The 16,410-nt window shown below is 44.6% G+C and overlaps 1 protein-coding gene across 3 annotated transcripts in view; it reads right to left on the reverse strand.

The window, feature by feature from the left end:
* Positions 1-16,410, reverse strand: part of SCAF8 (SR-related CTD associated factor 8) — a 215,080-nt gene that overhangs the window by 18,294 nt on the left and 180,376 nt on the right. For 2 of the 3 annotated variants that reach the window (XR_004299961.1, XM_032407608.1), the window contains one exon: positions 14,933-15,021. The gene's annotated coding sequence lies outside the window, so the exon portion shown is untranslated. Of the gene's footprint in view, positions 1-14,599; positions 15,022-16,410 lie in introns of those variants that run through there. The other variant, XM_032407607.1, reaches the window with a different exon arrangement.

The raw sequence follows: 16,410 nt of genomic DNA on the forward strand, positions 1-16,410 counted from the left end.
ATCTTGGTTCTACTCAAGAGTATCATTACTAATGACAGAGGGTACACATTGGTTGTTACGGCACGTCAGGCATCATGCTATCTTAGTTCATCTTCAAATCAACACAAAGGGTAGAAACTATTTTGCAGATGAGACAACTAAAGCCAAGACAGGAGAAATAATTTGTCCAAGTTTTCGTGGCTAGTAGAAATAGTAAAGCCAGGGTTCAAATCCAAGTTTGCCGTCCTCCAAAGCAAGGGCTAAGGAAAACATGAGCATACGGGACTAGTAACTAGTGAAAGCAGCCTCAGATGTGACAAGATGTGCACACAAATAGCTATCCACCAGACAGACTGAGAAGTGCCACAGGAAGAGAACAAGCAAGTGTCATGATCGTTTTTGGCTGCAGGGGACTCCATCAAGAATACTAAGGTGATGGGGCGCCTGGGTGGTTCAGTCGTTGAGCGTCTGCCTTCGGCTCAGGTCATGATCCCAGGGTCCTGGGATCGAGCTCCGCATTGGGCTCTCTGCTCGGCCGGGAGCCTGCTTCTCCCTCTCCCACTCCCCCTGCTTGTGTTCCCTCTCTAGCTGTCTCTCTCTCTCTCTGTCAAATAAAAAAATAAAAAAAAAAAAAGAATACTAAGGTGAGCGGGGAAATTTTATCTCCATGTTACAATATTATGAAAGACTGAATTTTCAAATTGGAAATTTTCTATAATGACACAGTGGGCTGAGCTGAGCAGACACTTTCAGAATTCCTCCTTGCAGAGGAAAGATCCTGGATTTAAATATCAGTGGAATATAATTGAGAAGCTAGACCTGTCTTGAGGATGTCCCCTCCTGGCCACACCTCTGCAGGGTCCCTCCTAGCACCACAGGCAAGACCACGGGAGCCTTAGTACTGTGCGTGCTCTCCAAATGCCTCTCGGGCCATGGAATGTTCGTGAATTTTTATTGCAGTATAGACAACCACTTACCTGTTTGAAAGAAAAGCAAAATGGGAAAGACTGCTTTCATAAACGATTGCTATAGAAAATAGTAATTTTCTTTTCAAACAAAGACATGACTTCATTGTCATTGCCATATGTTTACTATAATATACCATTTGTGGAAGTTGCTACAAGTTGCCCTCCAAAACTTCAATATTTACATTCAGCCATTTATATTTATATTTAGGCACTGTGGTTTACCCCAGCATGGCTCTTGTTTGGGGCTTCAAATTTTAGGGGAACGCCTACAGATTTAGGGCCAGCCTAAAGTACCAAAATTTGGTAATGGGGAAGACATGAAGAAGATTCCTATTCAAGAAATATTTACAATTTATTTGTGCAGAGCACTTTTTTCTTGGAAATCTTCTAAGTTTCCAGTTCTTTTATTGAGGCTTTATTTGAAAGTCTGGCTCATGGGTTCCCAACCTGTGAGCTGAAACATACTGTAACATTTTCACAAAAATAGTGTGATATCGAGAAGCAGAACGCATTGCATCTCCCATTTGCTCCAACAGTGCATATTTATTTATTTATTCCTTATTCATCAACTAAGGATGTACTCTGTGCCAGGCACAGCACCAGGCCCCTGAAAATAGAAAGACATGGCTCCCACTCTAGAGGAATTTCCAGAGCATGATGAGTAAGACTTATCCCACTCTCGGACATTTTGGGGGCCAAGGAAGTGGGGGCAGCTACACCTAATACCTAGCATGCTGTCATACAAGAGGGAAGCAAAGAAGCCCAGCCTGAAGAGTGGGAGTCATCCGTCCATCATCAGCCTGGTGGCTTTCTGACAGCTTTGGCTTTAGCTTGACGCCCAAGTGGCACATCTCTATCTGAAGAAGTGTTTGAGTTGCCATTAGAAAGGACATGGGGATACTTTGTAAAATATCAAAGTCTTAGATCAGAGCCAGAAGCAAAGGGAAAAACACAAAATCATGTTGCATTTCAAAGCTTAATTCTGCAACACAGTCTCCAAGGTAATATGGTCTTCCTGTGTTCTTCATGAAGTTTTATTTTCTGATTACTCCCTAAAATATATAGACATTATTATTTTTTAAAGATTTATTTATTTATTTGAGAGAGAGCGAGAAAGAGAGTACGTGAGTGGGGTGGGGGGCAGGGGAGAGGCAGAGGGAGAGGGAGAATCTTAACCAGACTCCCCACTGAGCAGGGAGCCTGACTCGGGTTGCCATCTCAGCACCCTGAGATCAGGACCTGAGCTGAAATCAAGAGTCGGGCATTCAACCAACCGAGCCACGCAGGCACCCCTAGACATTATTAAAATGAAAGGGACAAATGGGGCTATTGATTTAGTGGCTGTGAAAAATGGTGACAAGAAAATTAGACATAAGGGGTAAAAAATATTCCAGATAGTAAGAGGATGAGCAAACAGCCAGCACAGCTTCTCTGCTCATGTCCTTGCTGAGGGAATGTGGGAGCATTGGATGTGGGAGCGTAAAGTCCTAGTCGAAATAAATACATGGGCTCTAATACTGCTTCCCTTAGTTTCTAGCCATTTGACTTCAGAAAAATTCCTTCATTTTCCTTTGGCTTCCTCAGTTTCCCCATGTGTCAAGTGGAGACAGTCCTACCTCACTGGCTTATACATGTGGTGTTCAGGGCATGGCCCCGCCAGGGACAGGTATATATGTATATTTTAATACGTTAACATCGTTAGCACTTAAATACCAAATCTTCCAAAATTATAATTGGTGTTATATGTAATTTATTATATATACGGAGTTTTGAGAATTCTCAAAGGTTTTGACGGAGGTGATTTTTCAATATAAAAATAAAAGAAGCTGGGCGCCTGGATGGCTCAGGGGGTTAAGCGTCTGACTCTCGATTTGGGCTCAGGTCACGATGCCAGGATGGTGAGATCGAGCCCCCCTCCGTGCTGGGCACGGAGCCTGTTTAAAAAGATTCTCTCTCTGCCCCTCCCACCCCACTTGCTCTCTCTCTTTCTAAAAAAATAAATAAATAAAACAAACTGGCCTGTACCTGCTTTTAAAAATGGCACTGCACGGTGCTGCGTTTCTCTGTGGAAGTGGGAAGCATTCATAAAAAGCCAACGCAGCCGAGCCTCAAGTACCGCCCCACCTCCCACACAGCACATATGGTTTCCTACTTTCTCCAGCAGCGTGAGTCTGGTTTCAGTCTTTGAAAAAAGCTTCCCCAATTATATGACATTAGTCATTTACCGCGTAGCAAGAAGGCACCAGAAAAGAGCATTCGGATTTCCATCTCACGAGAAACGCTGGGAAAGATCTGGAACCGTGTGGGAGGGTCAGCTCACCATTGAACTTGGACTGCGGAACTTTGGGTATTAACTTTACACACACGACCAAGGAAAAACAATTTGTTGAGTTGTTTTAACTTAGTAATCGTGACAGAGGAGGTTCTCTGGGACGGGGAAATGCACGTGGGAGTGCAGAGGAGTCTTTCTGAAACTGAGGCAGAGGAATGGCACAGAAGGTCTGTCTCACATCTGAGGATGCGGAGGGAGCCTTCTAGTGCTCACTCATGGGCTCTTCCTACAAAACAAGGGCAGAGTCTGTCCATGTCTTTGGGCGGGGGGAAGCTTGCATAATTTATATGGTGACTCGCCTGTAAACCTTAATTAAAAATCTGCTCAAGTTGTGTGAAATGAACAATAGCTGAGTAAAACAGCTTCATGGTAGAGTTCTCTCCTGAATATAAAATTGATCGGGAAGATAAATCCAAATGCCTTTTTTTCCCCCTTGAATCCAAGATATACATAGAAACTCCTAAGTCCAGGGAACTCCTTAGTTTAAAACATTTAAGTCATATCAACTGAGCAAGAAGAATTTTTGAAACACACTAAACGTTTCATGAATTTTGTCATTAAAAACATTCCAAATTAATTAAGGGAAAATTAGTCTGAAAAAAAAAATTTTTTTTTTTTTTTGAGAGAGAGTGCTCAAGAAAGCACTTGTGAGGTCAGGGGTGGGGCAAAGGGAGAGAGAATTGTAGGCAGGCTCCACACCCAGCCCTGATCCCTATGTGGGGCTTGATCTCATGACCCTGAGATCATGACCTGAGCCAAAATCAAGAGTCAGGCCTTTAACTGACTGAGCCACGCAGGGTCCCGAGATGTTTTTAAAGGAGGGTTCTTAGGGGTGCTTGGGGTGACTCAGTTGGTCAAGCATCCAACTCTTGATTTCAGCTCAGGTCATGATCTCAGGGTCATGAGATTGAGCCCTGAGTTGGGCTCTGCGCTGGGCATGGAGCCTGCTTGAGATTCTCTCTCTCCCTCTCCCCCTCCCACTCCCCAACTTGTCTTTTTTTTTTTTTTTTTTTTTTTGTCTTTATGTTTTAAAAATATTTTCTACATCATTCTTTCAGGAGGAGGAACTTAGAATTGAAAAGGGTGTCAATGGACTATGGCTAAAATATACCAATTTTAGTAGGGGGAAGACCATATGAGGTCAAACTATCTGTGCATTTCTACATCCTCAACACATGGCCCTGTCCTAGAATATACTGGACACTCTTAAGTGTTCAATAAATGAATTAATACATGAATGAATCCCTTAAAATGATGAACTCAGTCACTAACAGAACAAAGAACATTGTTCATGAGAAAAAAGAAGACAAGAAAAAATAATTAGAATTAGAGTCTGAAGGCATAATTTACTTAAGACATGTTTCTGTTGTGCTAATCCTATTTCTTCTTTCTCTCTGCCTTAATCTCCTGGTGGCCAATGTTTGTGTCGTATGTGGGAAGGTGGCATGGACAGGAAGGGATAAAAGTACTGGCCACCATTGTAGGTACCTGCTTAGTGTGTTCCCATGAACAAAAAAGGTGCATAAAGATCATTAAGTCCAAGCCCTCACTCTGCAGATAAAGAAAGTGAGAAATCAAATGATGTGACAAAGGTCCTTGGCCCAACCAGCTGAACATAAGCAATATTGTATCATTATTTATTGCTTTGGGAGGGGAAGGGTTATGTGATGCCAAAGCAAACTTATCATACACCTATCTGATATCAGCTCCCCACCCCAATTGCTGGATTGGGTTTGTTTAGTTCAACTCGATTGATTGTTTTTGCATTGATTTTAATGAGATAAGCTCAAAAATAATACTCTCTCTCTCTTTTTTTTTTTTTAGAGAGAGAGAGGGTATGTGCGTGCATGTGCACAAGCAGGGGATAGGGGCAGAGGGAGAGAGAAAGAGAGAGAGAGAATTCCAAGCAGGCTCCACGCGTGGCACAGAGCCTAATGAGGGGCTCCATCTCACGACCCTGAGATCATGACCTGAGCCAAAATCAAGGATGGGACATTTAACTGACTGAGCCACCCAGGCGCCCCTCAAAAATAACTCTTAAACTTTACTCTGAACGAAAATGACTGGGGGAGCCCTTGCTGGAAATGCATATGTCTGATCCCAACTCCTGAGATTCTAATTCTATGGACCTGTGTTGAGGCTGAAAAATGGGAATTTTTACAAACACATACAGTTGATTTGGATGTAGAAACTGTACGCTGGGACACTGTCCCGAAGTGGCTTAGCTCAGCCAGCAACTAAAGCAACACTCTCGGGAAACCCCACTGACTGATTTATGGAGCTGGTCCAGTGAAGCGTGACGTGTGCAGGGAACACGTGTGCATCACGCTCTGAGGGCTACTGCGGCACCATCACTATTACTGAGACGTACTCAGTGGTACGTGATCGTATGCTGCTAACAAGGGCTGTATTCAAACCCATTTATTTTTCTTAACTATTTGACACTTGGTGAAAGTCGAGGTCACCTCCCAAGACCAAGCTAGATGCTGTGCTCATAACATGATGGAGAGACCAAGAGACACCACCAAGACAGCAGAAGATCCTTGACGAAAGCAGCCAAGCCGGTCTAGTTCTGCTCACAATTGCATCCCTAGCACCCCACATTTGCTGCACACATAGTAGGTGCATGAAAAAATATGTGTTTATAAATTAATCCAATACAAAGGAATATAAAACAGTATGAACACTTGGATAATGCCTCTGTGTATATAAATACCAAATACTTGTAATTATAAAATTGATTCATCCTTTCTTAGAAAAATAATTGATATGTTTGAGAAAGAATGAACTGTAAGTCTGGGAGGAAATGGAAGGCGAGAAATCCCAGTGCTGGAGGGGAAATGTGACCTTTCTTTCTGGGATCTGGCTATGTTTCTGATTCCCTAAACTTTCCATTACTCTAAGCCACAAGTTTCTGCAAGGCTCAGTGTATTTTAATTAAACCCCAGTGATGAACACAGACTTGCCAAACTTCATGCTGGTTTGTCCCACTGGGCTTCAAAGCAGGGTCTAGAGAAAACAGTGAGGAGGGGATCCCACTCACCCACTCAGTAGGAGTTTGCATGACCCTCCCACAAAACAGAATCACAGAATCATGGGGTTAAGAATTACCCTGAGCGTGTATGATGGTACTGAACAATGATCCTTCCCCTGCCTTCCAGGATCAGCATTCTGTTCTTTATTTGCCTGTTTCGTGTTCACAAACGAAAGGTCTGTCTGTGTGACTCAGGCTACGAAAATGCTTCGCTTGGCAGCCAACGTGGGTATTCCCCACTCAGGCCTCAGCACAAGTCCAGGAGAAATAAGAAGGCCAGCACAGCCACCCTCCCCCAGTGCCATCCGTAATGTCCCAACAGCCACAGTGGAAGGTGGAGGCTAGAAGGGAAAGTGTGTCCTGAGCTAAACTCTTCTCAGAGAGGCAGCATTTTAAAAGTCAGTGGGCTTGTCTACAAGACAGTATCTCTTTTTTTCTTTCCTTCCCTTCCTTTCCCCTTCCCCTTCCCCTTCCCCTTCTTTCTTTCTTTCTTTCTTTTTCTTTCTTTCTCTTTCTTTCTTTTTCTTTTTCTTTCCTTCCTTTTTCTCTTTTCCTTCCTTCCTCTCTTTCTCTTACTCTCTCCCTGTTTCTCTGTCTCCTCCCCCCTCTCCCACCTTCCCTTCCTTCCTTCCTTTCTTCCTTCTTTTCATTCTTTTTCCTTTCTTTTCTTTTTCCCTTGATCCCTCCTTCTGCCAGCCCTCCTTCTTTCTTTCCTTTCTTTCTCTTTGGGTCTCTCGTGAAAATAAAAGGATCAAAAATCTCAAAGAAATATTCAACCGGCAAAAAAAAAAAAAAAAAAAAAAATTCAACTGGCAGAGATTTCTGTGAACAATGTTGGCCTTTCCCCAAATCTGTCACTCTTAGCAACTCAGCCCTTTGCTGTCAATGTGAGACATACAGGTGGCTACTATGAAAAAGTACGGAGAAACAAAGAGAAAAGTCCATAACTAACCCTTACAGGAGAGCTGCGCGTACACTCTAATCTGCAAAACATCCCCCACTGGGAGCCTGCGTGGTCCATGCATGTCCCGCTCGTGACCCCCTAGTCCCGGGTAGCATCCTTGGCCGCTGCACAGCACCCAAAGGCGTTGGCAAGATAATCTTGGTTCACGACACTGAACCATATTACATCTGAAACATACTCCGCAAAATGATTTTTGGACTCTGAACACAATTAGGACAGTCACCAACTCTGCCGGCTTTACCAGGTAAATAAGGAAAAAATAGGTAGTTTAAATATTAAACACTCCAGGCTTTGGGACAATCACCTCCTAAAACTAAGTTTCCGTTTGCACACATTCATTTGACAAAGAAGGGTAGGTTTCAGCGAACGGGTCTCCAGGGCCATGCATCCCAGGACTGACAGTCCCCGGGGACACACCGGAAACTGGATGGCTGCAGCGCAGCCTGAGGGCCATAAAGTTCAAGTCCCGGAGGTAAATTGATATCTTCATGTTAGTCCAGGTCAGCATTTGCTGATGAGTTTTAAAGGGGAATTCAAGAAGATCTGGAGACAGCTCCAGGCTCGCATTTCAACGTTTCCAAGTCATTTTGCTCCTGAGTGGCCAGCACCTCAAATCATCCTCAGCGTCCCAGCGCTGCCATCTGCAAACAGGTGCGCTGCGTTGTGGCAAGTAAACGCCAAGTGCTCAGCCCAGAAAATTGTCATCTGAATGATTTACGTGCACGTCTTGAGCCCCATCAGGCACTAAAGAGATGGATGCTTCGCTACTAAATCTCACATTTGTCAACATTAATTTAAGGCACTCTGAGTTGGCAGTCAAGAGCATACTTTTCAAATAAGCAGCCAACTTTTCTTCCATTAAATCTTTAGGAGAATATATTACCAACTTCTGGGAAATACCGTTTGCAAGAAGCTGAGCTGGAGTAGGTTGGGGAATTGGCCGTGGAAAGCTTCAGACCATGGGTCCACGTGTGATCAGCACTCAGATGGTGCTGTTGCCTACAAGGCTTCCACAGTTGTCTCTGCCCAACCACAACCCCTGGGACGGCTCAGGCTGCCCTGTGGATTGGGCCACTCTGGGAGGAGGACCGAAAAGCACTGCAGTGACAGAGGACAGGTTCAGAGTCTGTGCTCAGAGAAGGATATGAAACAAAGAAGAAATTCCTGGATCATGAGCTCTTGGAGCTCATAATCCAGCTGAAAAATAAGACGGTGCCCGTGAGGGGCGCCTGGGTGGCTCAGTCGGTTAAGCGGCTGCCTTCGGCTGGGGTCATGATCCCGGGATCCTGGGATCGAGCCCCGCATCGGGCTCCCTGCTCAATGGAGAGTCGGCTTCTCCCTCTCCCTCTGCCTGCCTCTCTGCCTACTTGTGCTCTCTATCTATCTCTCTGTCAAATAAATAAATAAAATCTTTAAAAAAAAAAAAAAGATGGCGCCCATGAGAGTATGAGCAACACTGCTGAGCAGCAGGTGACCATGTACCAAAAGATGGGACAGAACTTTGAGGAGGGAGGGAGAGCATGTTGGAGGGACAGGCAAGGTGGTGCTGAGGCAAGCTAGAGGCCCAGGACCAGCAGAGGAGGAGGAAGGGGCCCAAGTGGGTCATCAGGAAGGACAAGGGATTGAAGAGAGGTCATGGTGGGACACAGAGTACCCTGAAGGTCAAGCTGGCAATGGACTGTCCTCTGGGCTCCCCAGAGCACCAAAGTTTTCTGAAGAAGGGAGAAAAAGAAACAAAGTTTTATAAAGATCGATACAGAGGCTGTGCTGTATCGGAAGGCAAAGCAGAAGCCTGGCAGTGGACAGAGCCATTAGGACATGGTCGTCATCCCCTAGATCCATGGGTTCAAGTGACAGGTGTGTACTCCCACGTGTACTCAAGGTGATCCACTAAGATAACGGGAAGAAAATATCGGAATTCTTACTTGCATTTACTTTTAAAATTCCCATATTTTTTAGTGTATATTTTACGTATCTTAAATAGTTTAATAGAAACTGCGTATGTTACCAAGTGACACGTGTCCCTGCCAAATTCATGTGCTGAAGCTCCAACCTCGAACGTGACCGTATTTGAAGATAGGAGGTAATAAAGGCTAAACAGGCTTGCAAGGGTGGAGCCTTATTTTGAGAGGACTGGTGTCCTAATAAAAAGAGGAAAAGACACTAGATCTCCTTCTCCTCTCTCCCTCTGCACCCCCAGACTCCCCTCCTGTGCACGCACAGAGAAGAGCCCATGTGAGGACACAGTGAGAAGGTAAGTGTCTATAAGCCAGGAGGAGGGCTGTCACCAGAAACCAACCCTGATGACACTTTGATCTTAGACTTCTGGCCTCTAGGATTGTGCAAAAAAAAAAAAAAAAAAAAGCCTGTTCTTTAAGCCACCCCATCTATGGCAGACAATCAGCAGATTAATACAATCGATAACACATAAACGATCTAAATCTGGAAGAGTGAATTATATCTCAATTAAAAAAAAAAAACTTAAAATTTGAGGTCCGTATATGAACATATTTTTGCTAATATGCATGATCAAAAGAGTCTGGGGGGAAATGCTCCAGGTGCTAGGGGCCCAAGTTGAGATGGCAGTGAGTGTTAAGAGCTATTTCAGAGGGAAGATAGAAACTCGTGAGCCACTGGATGTAGGAAATGAAAGAAAAAGAAGTATGAATATAAGCTCTCAGTTTTTCAGTCTAGGAGACAGGGAGAGCCATCTGCATCCCTGTCACAGAAGGGATGGCAAGACTGGATCCCACAGGAGCGTCAGAGAAGCTCAAGGACCACAGGGGCTGGTGGAATTCCTGGTGGAATGCCCTCAGAATGAGAAAGAGAAACCACCAGAAGGGTGAAAGGAAAATGGGAATTTCAGGGCCACAGAGTTCAAAGGAAGAGAGACTTTCGAGGAGGATAGTTTGGGCAACAGCATCAGGGAGGTCAAGTGGGATGACCTGAGAAATACCTTTTGGAACTGCAAGAGGTCACTGAAGACTTTTTGAAAGTGAATTCATTGCTGGGGAGAGAGTGGGCATTGGACGGTAGGGGGTTAAGAAGGGATAAGTGGAGAGGAAATTAAGGCAGCAGGTAGTGTTTGGATTTCAACCATGAAAATGTCAGTATCAGAGTCAGAACCGTGTGGGGTGGGAGGTTGTAATGTGTGAGCTTTCCCCTTTATCTTGGACCCCAGAGGAATTCCCCATGACTAGTGAAACAGTGATAATGGGCTGGGCAGGTGGGACGGGGGTCAGGGTGGCGAGGTGACGATAAAGTGTTCCATCCTGTTCCAGAACCTTCCAGACAGCTCTAGTTTTGTGTATGAGTTTGTGTGATAGAGTATAAGGCAGCTCCAATTCTGTAAAAGCCAGAAGGGATACACAATTCTCAAATCTACACACTGATTAGAAATCTGGAAATTTCTCCCAAACTTCACATCTTCCTTGAAAGTTTAATGTCAGAGGAAGGTCTGACATAAATGGTGGGACTAAATGGTGGGAAGAGGTTGGAGTTCATTTGGGCATCATATCAGGGTCTCATCCACCAGCACTTGGACACCCAGTATTTCAATAGATATCCATTTCAGTATTCTGGCTTTGCCTGGGTGGAAAAGTATTTACCACCTGTCTCACGAGTGTGCAAATGAATTCAAAGTCACACGTGAGAACTAAATGATATTTATAAAATTCTTTGAGATCCACAGATGAGAGGCACCATTTAAGAACAGAGTAAGTATTATCAGCTAATGACAGAGCACCCTGCATAAATCAGATTCTCCCAGAAAATAAACCATGTCCTGGGAATAAATTCAGTCATTCTGGAATCCACATTAAACATTTTAGATGAAAAGCAATAATAACGGATAATACTTCAGTAGCCAATCTTTCCGCCTCTAGAATTATCTCCCTCATTCACATCCTTGGACATTTGTGGACCTCATACAGAACATCGACATCTGTCTGGTAGAATCATTGATTCCCAGGGCTGGAGGGGTCTCTTTGCTCATTTAATCCCCTCAGTGATCCCCATTTGCACGTTCTTCCGTCTAAAGATAGTTTAGAAGTCCTTTTAACCATGCTTTGTATCTTTGCAAGCCAAGGCTCATTTAAGGCTTCTGCTGCCCTAAATCTCTTGTCATGTTCATCCCTGCTTAGTCACTCTTCTCTTTCTGTGTTTTTGCACATCCTTCTAAAATCGAATCCCACGGGCGGGGCCCCAGACTTTTTGCAATAATGGTTTTTGTGCACAATGATTTGCCTGAATTTGACAAATAAAACCTGACATGACCATAGGGTCATGCGGCTCATATATATCCTCAGAGAGTGGTTCAACTGGTCACTCTGTGTTAGGTGATGAGGTCCTCTTTAGATCCCTGAACTCTGATGTTACAATATCAGTCCCTGGCTTAGCATTCCTGAACTACTAGTATCAGAGCACAACTGGTTAGAACAAACTAACGGGGCTCAGGGCTGGCTCCCTGTCCTGGGCTTAGCTCTCTCTTGCCCAGATGGTCCGATGAACTTGCCAGGGCCTTCCTTTGGTTATAAGAGGGAGGGGCAGAGTGTGGGTGGTTCAGAGTAATCACTGGAAAAACAGATCACAGTAGCATCTACATGAGGGATACCTCAGGCTGGAGCTGTACCAGGGAGAGAAGACAGTGACAGAAGGAAAGACAGGAGCCATGAGAATGAAGGTCTCATGAGAGAAATTCAGAGATTACTCACGTTGTGCCTCTAGATGGTCTCTTTCCATACTTGGACGCTCCATGCAGATGCCTGGTGCATGTTTGAAGAGAACCTTTTATAAACCCTGAAGTATTTGTGTGCTTGCTCGGGGGCGGATGGTCGCAGACAAGTGTGCCCACGTGTGCTTGTATGTGTGTGTGCGTGCGTCCACGTTTATAAGGTAGGGCTGCCCATAGGGCAGGGTGGGGTGGCACTTGTCTGTTTACTCTCCACTGGCTCAGATGTTCAGGTGAGGGGAAAAGAGCAGGTGGGGCTGGAATGGGGAATGGACCCAATGCAAACACGGGGATCTACCCCTACGTGCGCGCTCCTGAAATCTCTTTCGGAGTTCAAAGAGATAACAAAAGGTATGTGTGCCCAGGGTGAGTTTGACACATGTGAAAATATATCCGCAATTGTTTATCTTCTAGAATTTTACGCACAAATGAGGAGGCTGGTCCTAACAGCGTGGCAACAGAGAATGTCAAATGTTTAAGCTTCGGTCTCTCAGCAGGCATGGGAAAACGGTTTATCTTGGATCCAGGGGCAGCCATTAATGCAATGAGGAAGTAATAGAAGGAGGAGCCATCCAAAACAAAAGTTTCAAGGTCACAGAGAATTTTTCTTCTCATCCAAACACAAAAGAATCTCATGAATGTCAGACCATGAGCATAGGCTGGAAAATTCCACAGAAATGGAATTCTCTTGATGTGAGATCTTCGTACCAGAGCTTCAGTTCACAGAGGTTCTCATCTCAGATTTATGTGTGAGGGTCACACAGGAAGCAGCTGAGGGGTGCTCTTAAAATTAGAGCACTTCACAGAAAGAATGCAAAAATTGACTAGCAATCTCACCTTACCTGAAACCAGCCCCTTTGTATGCATCTGACAAAAAAGCGCTAATCTCCAAGAAGACCATATTGATTTTAGCCCAGTATTTGAATTTGATATTCATATAAAAATTCAATAGCAATACGTGTCAAAAGAACTCATTCAAAAATAGAAATTCAGGCAAAGTGTAGCCCCCACAAAATAGTGACAAGGAGGCACACCCTTCTCAATCTACCTCAAAAATCAACCTTATATTTTCTCTATAGGGGTGGGAGGTGCTTTGGTCTGAATGTTTGTGTCCCCCCACCCCCGCCAAATTCATATATTAAAATCCTAACCTCAAGGTATTAGGAGGGGAAGCCATTGGGAGGTGATTGGGTCATGAGGGTGGAGCCCTCCTGATTAGGATTAGTGCCCTTACAAAAGAGACCCGGGAGAGCTAGCTTGCCCCTTGTACCACGTGGGGAACACTGGGAAGGCAACACTGTGAGAAAACCAGCTCTCACCAAACACCAAATCTGGGGTGCCATGACCTGGGACTTCTCAGTCTCTAGAATTGTGAGAAATAAAAGTGTATTGTTCATAAGCCATTGAGTTTATGCATTTTTGTTATAGCAGCTCAAACAAACTAAGGCTTTAAAGGAACCTAAAATGGGCTTCAGAGACCTCTAAAAGGCCTATATGCTTAAAAGCATCTGGAATCAAAGCAGTGGTGATGCCTTCCTAGCCTGGCGATTCTACTATTTAATGAAGAGTAACTGAAGAAACCCCTAAGATTTCACTAAATATTATATTTCCATTCAGCTTCTTTCAGCCAAACATTCTAAAATTTCCAGAAAAGATCCATTACCTACAAATCACTGTTGCAATTTGCATGTACTAATCTTCAAAGGAAAACACACAGTTTCATTGAACTTAGTCTTTAGTGAGCACTAATAATAGGCAACACTTATACACCTCTTACCTCATACCCAGCACTGTCTCTAGTACTTCATATGTATTATTGCACTTGACACACACAAACCCTGAAATGCAGGAAATTTTATGACTCCTGTTTTATAGAAGAAGGAAGGAAGATGGGAGGTGGAGTCTAACACAGTCAGTAAGTGATAGAACTGGGATTAGAACCTGGGTAGTGAGGTTCCAGGGACTGGTCCCTTGACTGCCTCAAGATGAGGGAGTCCTTGACTAGAAGGGGCCCAGTCCAGCAGGAGGGAGAGAAAAGTAAAAGTGTAATATGGCCATGATGTGGTGATTGTAGGATGGAGGTGTGTGCAGGGGCCGTGGGCACATGGGGGAGGCTGCAGCCTGGTACAGTGGGTCCCAGAAAGGCTGCCCAGAGGTGTAGTCACATGAGGGCGTCTTGCAAGGTGGGTAGGGGAAGAAGGGGCTGGAGATCACGCCAGAAAAAGAAGAGCAAGAGCAAGGACACAGAGGGACCCAACACATGATGGGTCCAAGGGTGAGGAAGGGATGTGAGAGATGAGGCTGAGGAGGGGGTGGGGACTGGGTCACAGAGCCCTTGAAAGCCAGGTTGGGAAGCTGAGTTTAATCTTGAGGGAGGTGGGGACCATTCAGGGCCATTCTCAGGGGAGGAACATGGTGGGACAAGCATCTTGTTTTACGGGGAAGGTAGAGCGGGCCATGGAAACTGATCAGAAGGTCAACGCAATGGGTGAGATGAGCCCGGGAGAAATGGGTTAGGAGAAGACCACAGCCGACATCAGCTACTTTTACTCTCTACCCATGTGACAGCCCCTGAATTGTGTGGAAGCTGAATACATGTTCGTTTTGAAAACAACAAAGGTAAGGGAGTCTTTTTTGACATTTTGGGTGGGGGGAGCTTAGCTTTCAAGTTGAACCACTTATTATCTGGTTTTCTTCCCCATCAGAATCAACATGGGAGGCAAAGCCCAGAGAGAGCACACGAGAAGCTTCTGATAACCTCTCCACACCAAGCATTTTACTCTTCCTAGACATCTGAAAAAACTGTGAATTTAATGCCAAAGCAGGTCATATGTTCCCAATCACCCCGCTAACTTCAGGACAGCCTGAGCATTAGGAACCTGGGTGTGCAGATACTAGCTGGTGGCAGACGGAATTCACTACTGACCTTCTTAAATTTAATCCAGACAGCCGAAGAGGAAAGACTTCATATTCTGCTAGACTTAGATGCTCCGTGATCCTCCAAGCCATTCTGTCCTAGAAGAAAACAAGTTGGTTCGTTAAATCACCCGCATGTGAATTATCAATTCACACCATGTGAAAGGAAACACTCACATTTCATGGGCAAGATGAAGTACAATGCCAAAACAAATTACTGTGACGATTCATGCAAAAGCTTGATTTCTGAGGCTTAATTGATATAGCTCACAGATAACCTGACTCGTTGGCTCTCAGGCCAGTAAAACATCCGTTAGACCTTCTGTGTAACTACTGTTACATAGAAACAGCAAGAAACCGTTAGAGAAAAGGGTTTAGGCACCGTACTTAATTCAGACTCTGCAACTGCGAGAGGTTTTCATTGGAATGTTATCTCCCCAATGGTCAACGCATTCCAGTGAGTGTAAAATGAAGGACTTCAAAGTTCGTGTTTGGGATCACAGACTTTTGAGGACAGGTGAGATTCTCCTTTTCATAGACGAAGAAATGATACCTGCAGAGGCTGCCCCACCACCAGTTACTGCTGGAATCAGAGGTTCACCAACCAGTGTTCTTTCTGCTACGACAGACTTAATTTAGGTGCCGTGCCTCCGAAGGGAGAGCCCTCGTGAAGACTTTCGAGTCACAAAACCCTCCCTAGGGGTTAAGTTTAAGTTTACATGTGAAGTTTAAACTTACTTTATAGTCTTTTAAAATGTGGAAGTAATTTTCATTTTAGAAATTCTAATAAGCTCAAGTCTTTACTTTTCATGGAGAAATGAGTCCCAGGCCAGGGTAAGGACAAAAAGGACTCTCCCCCCGTGACCTTCCCATATTTTCAGCCTGTTCCTGAAGGGCAATTTGTCCCTGGCTCCATGGCAACTCAGAAAATCCTAAAGTACTTGAGCTGGCTGAGGCCTTAGGCTAATGGAGTTCAAACCCACATTACACTTAAACACACACACACACACACACACACACACACACACAAACTGCAGTGCAATCAGACGGTGAATTAAAGGGAGAGCTAGTCTAGAAAACCCTAAAGAAACATATATTAATTGAGCATCTGTTGGTGCTAGGCCCTGTGTTCTCTCCCCTAAATACATGATCTCACTCAGTTCCTAAAATTGCCAAGCAAGGTAGAGATGGGCATAAAGATTCAGGCTGAGGGCGCCTGGGTGGCTCAGTCGTTGAGTGTCTGCCTTCAGCTCAGGTCATGATCCCAGGGTCCTGAGATTGGGCTCCGCATCGGGCTCCCTGCTCGCCGGGAAGCCTGCTTCTCCCTCTCCCGCTCCCCCTTCTTGTGTTCCCTCTCTTGCTATCTCTCTCTCTGTTGAAAAATAAATTAAAAAAAAATCTTAAAAAAAAAAAAAAGATTCAGGCTGAGTTCTTCCTTCAAGAAATATTTATGGGAGCATCTGCTACATGCCAGGCACTAAAGTATAC

This window comes from Phoca vitulina, unplaced genomic scaffold (genome assembly GCF_004348235.1).
Source record: "Phoca vitulina isolate PV1807 unplaced genomic scaffold, GSC_HSeal_1.0 scaffold9, whole genome shotgun sequence".
Classification (NCBI taxonomy): domain Eukaryota; kingdom Metazoa; phylum Chordata; class Mammalia; order Carnivora; family Phocidae; genus Phoca; species Phoca vitulina.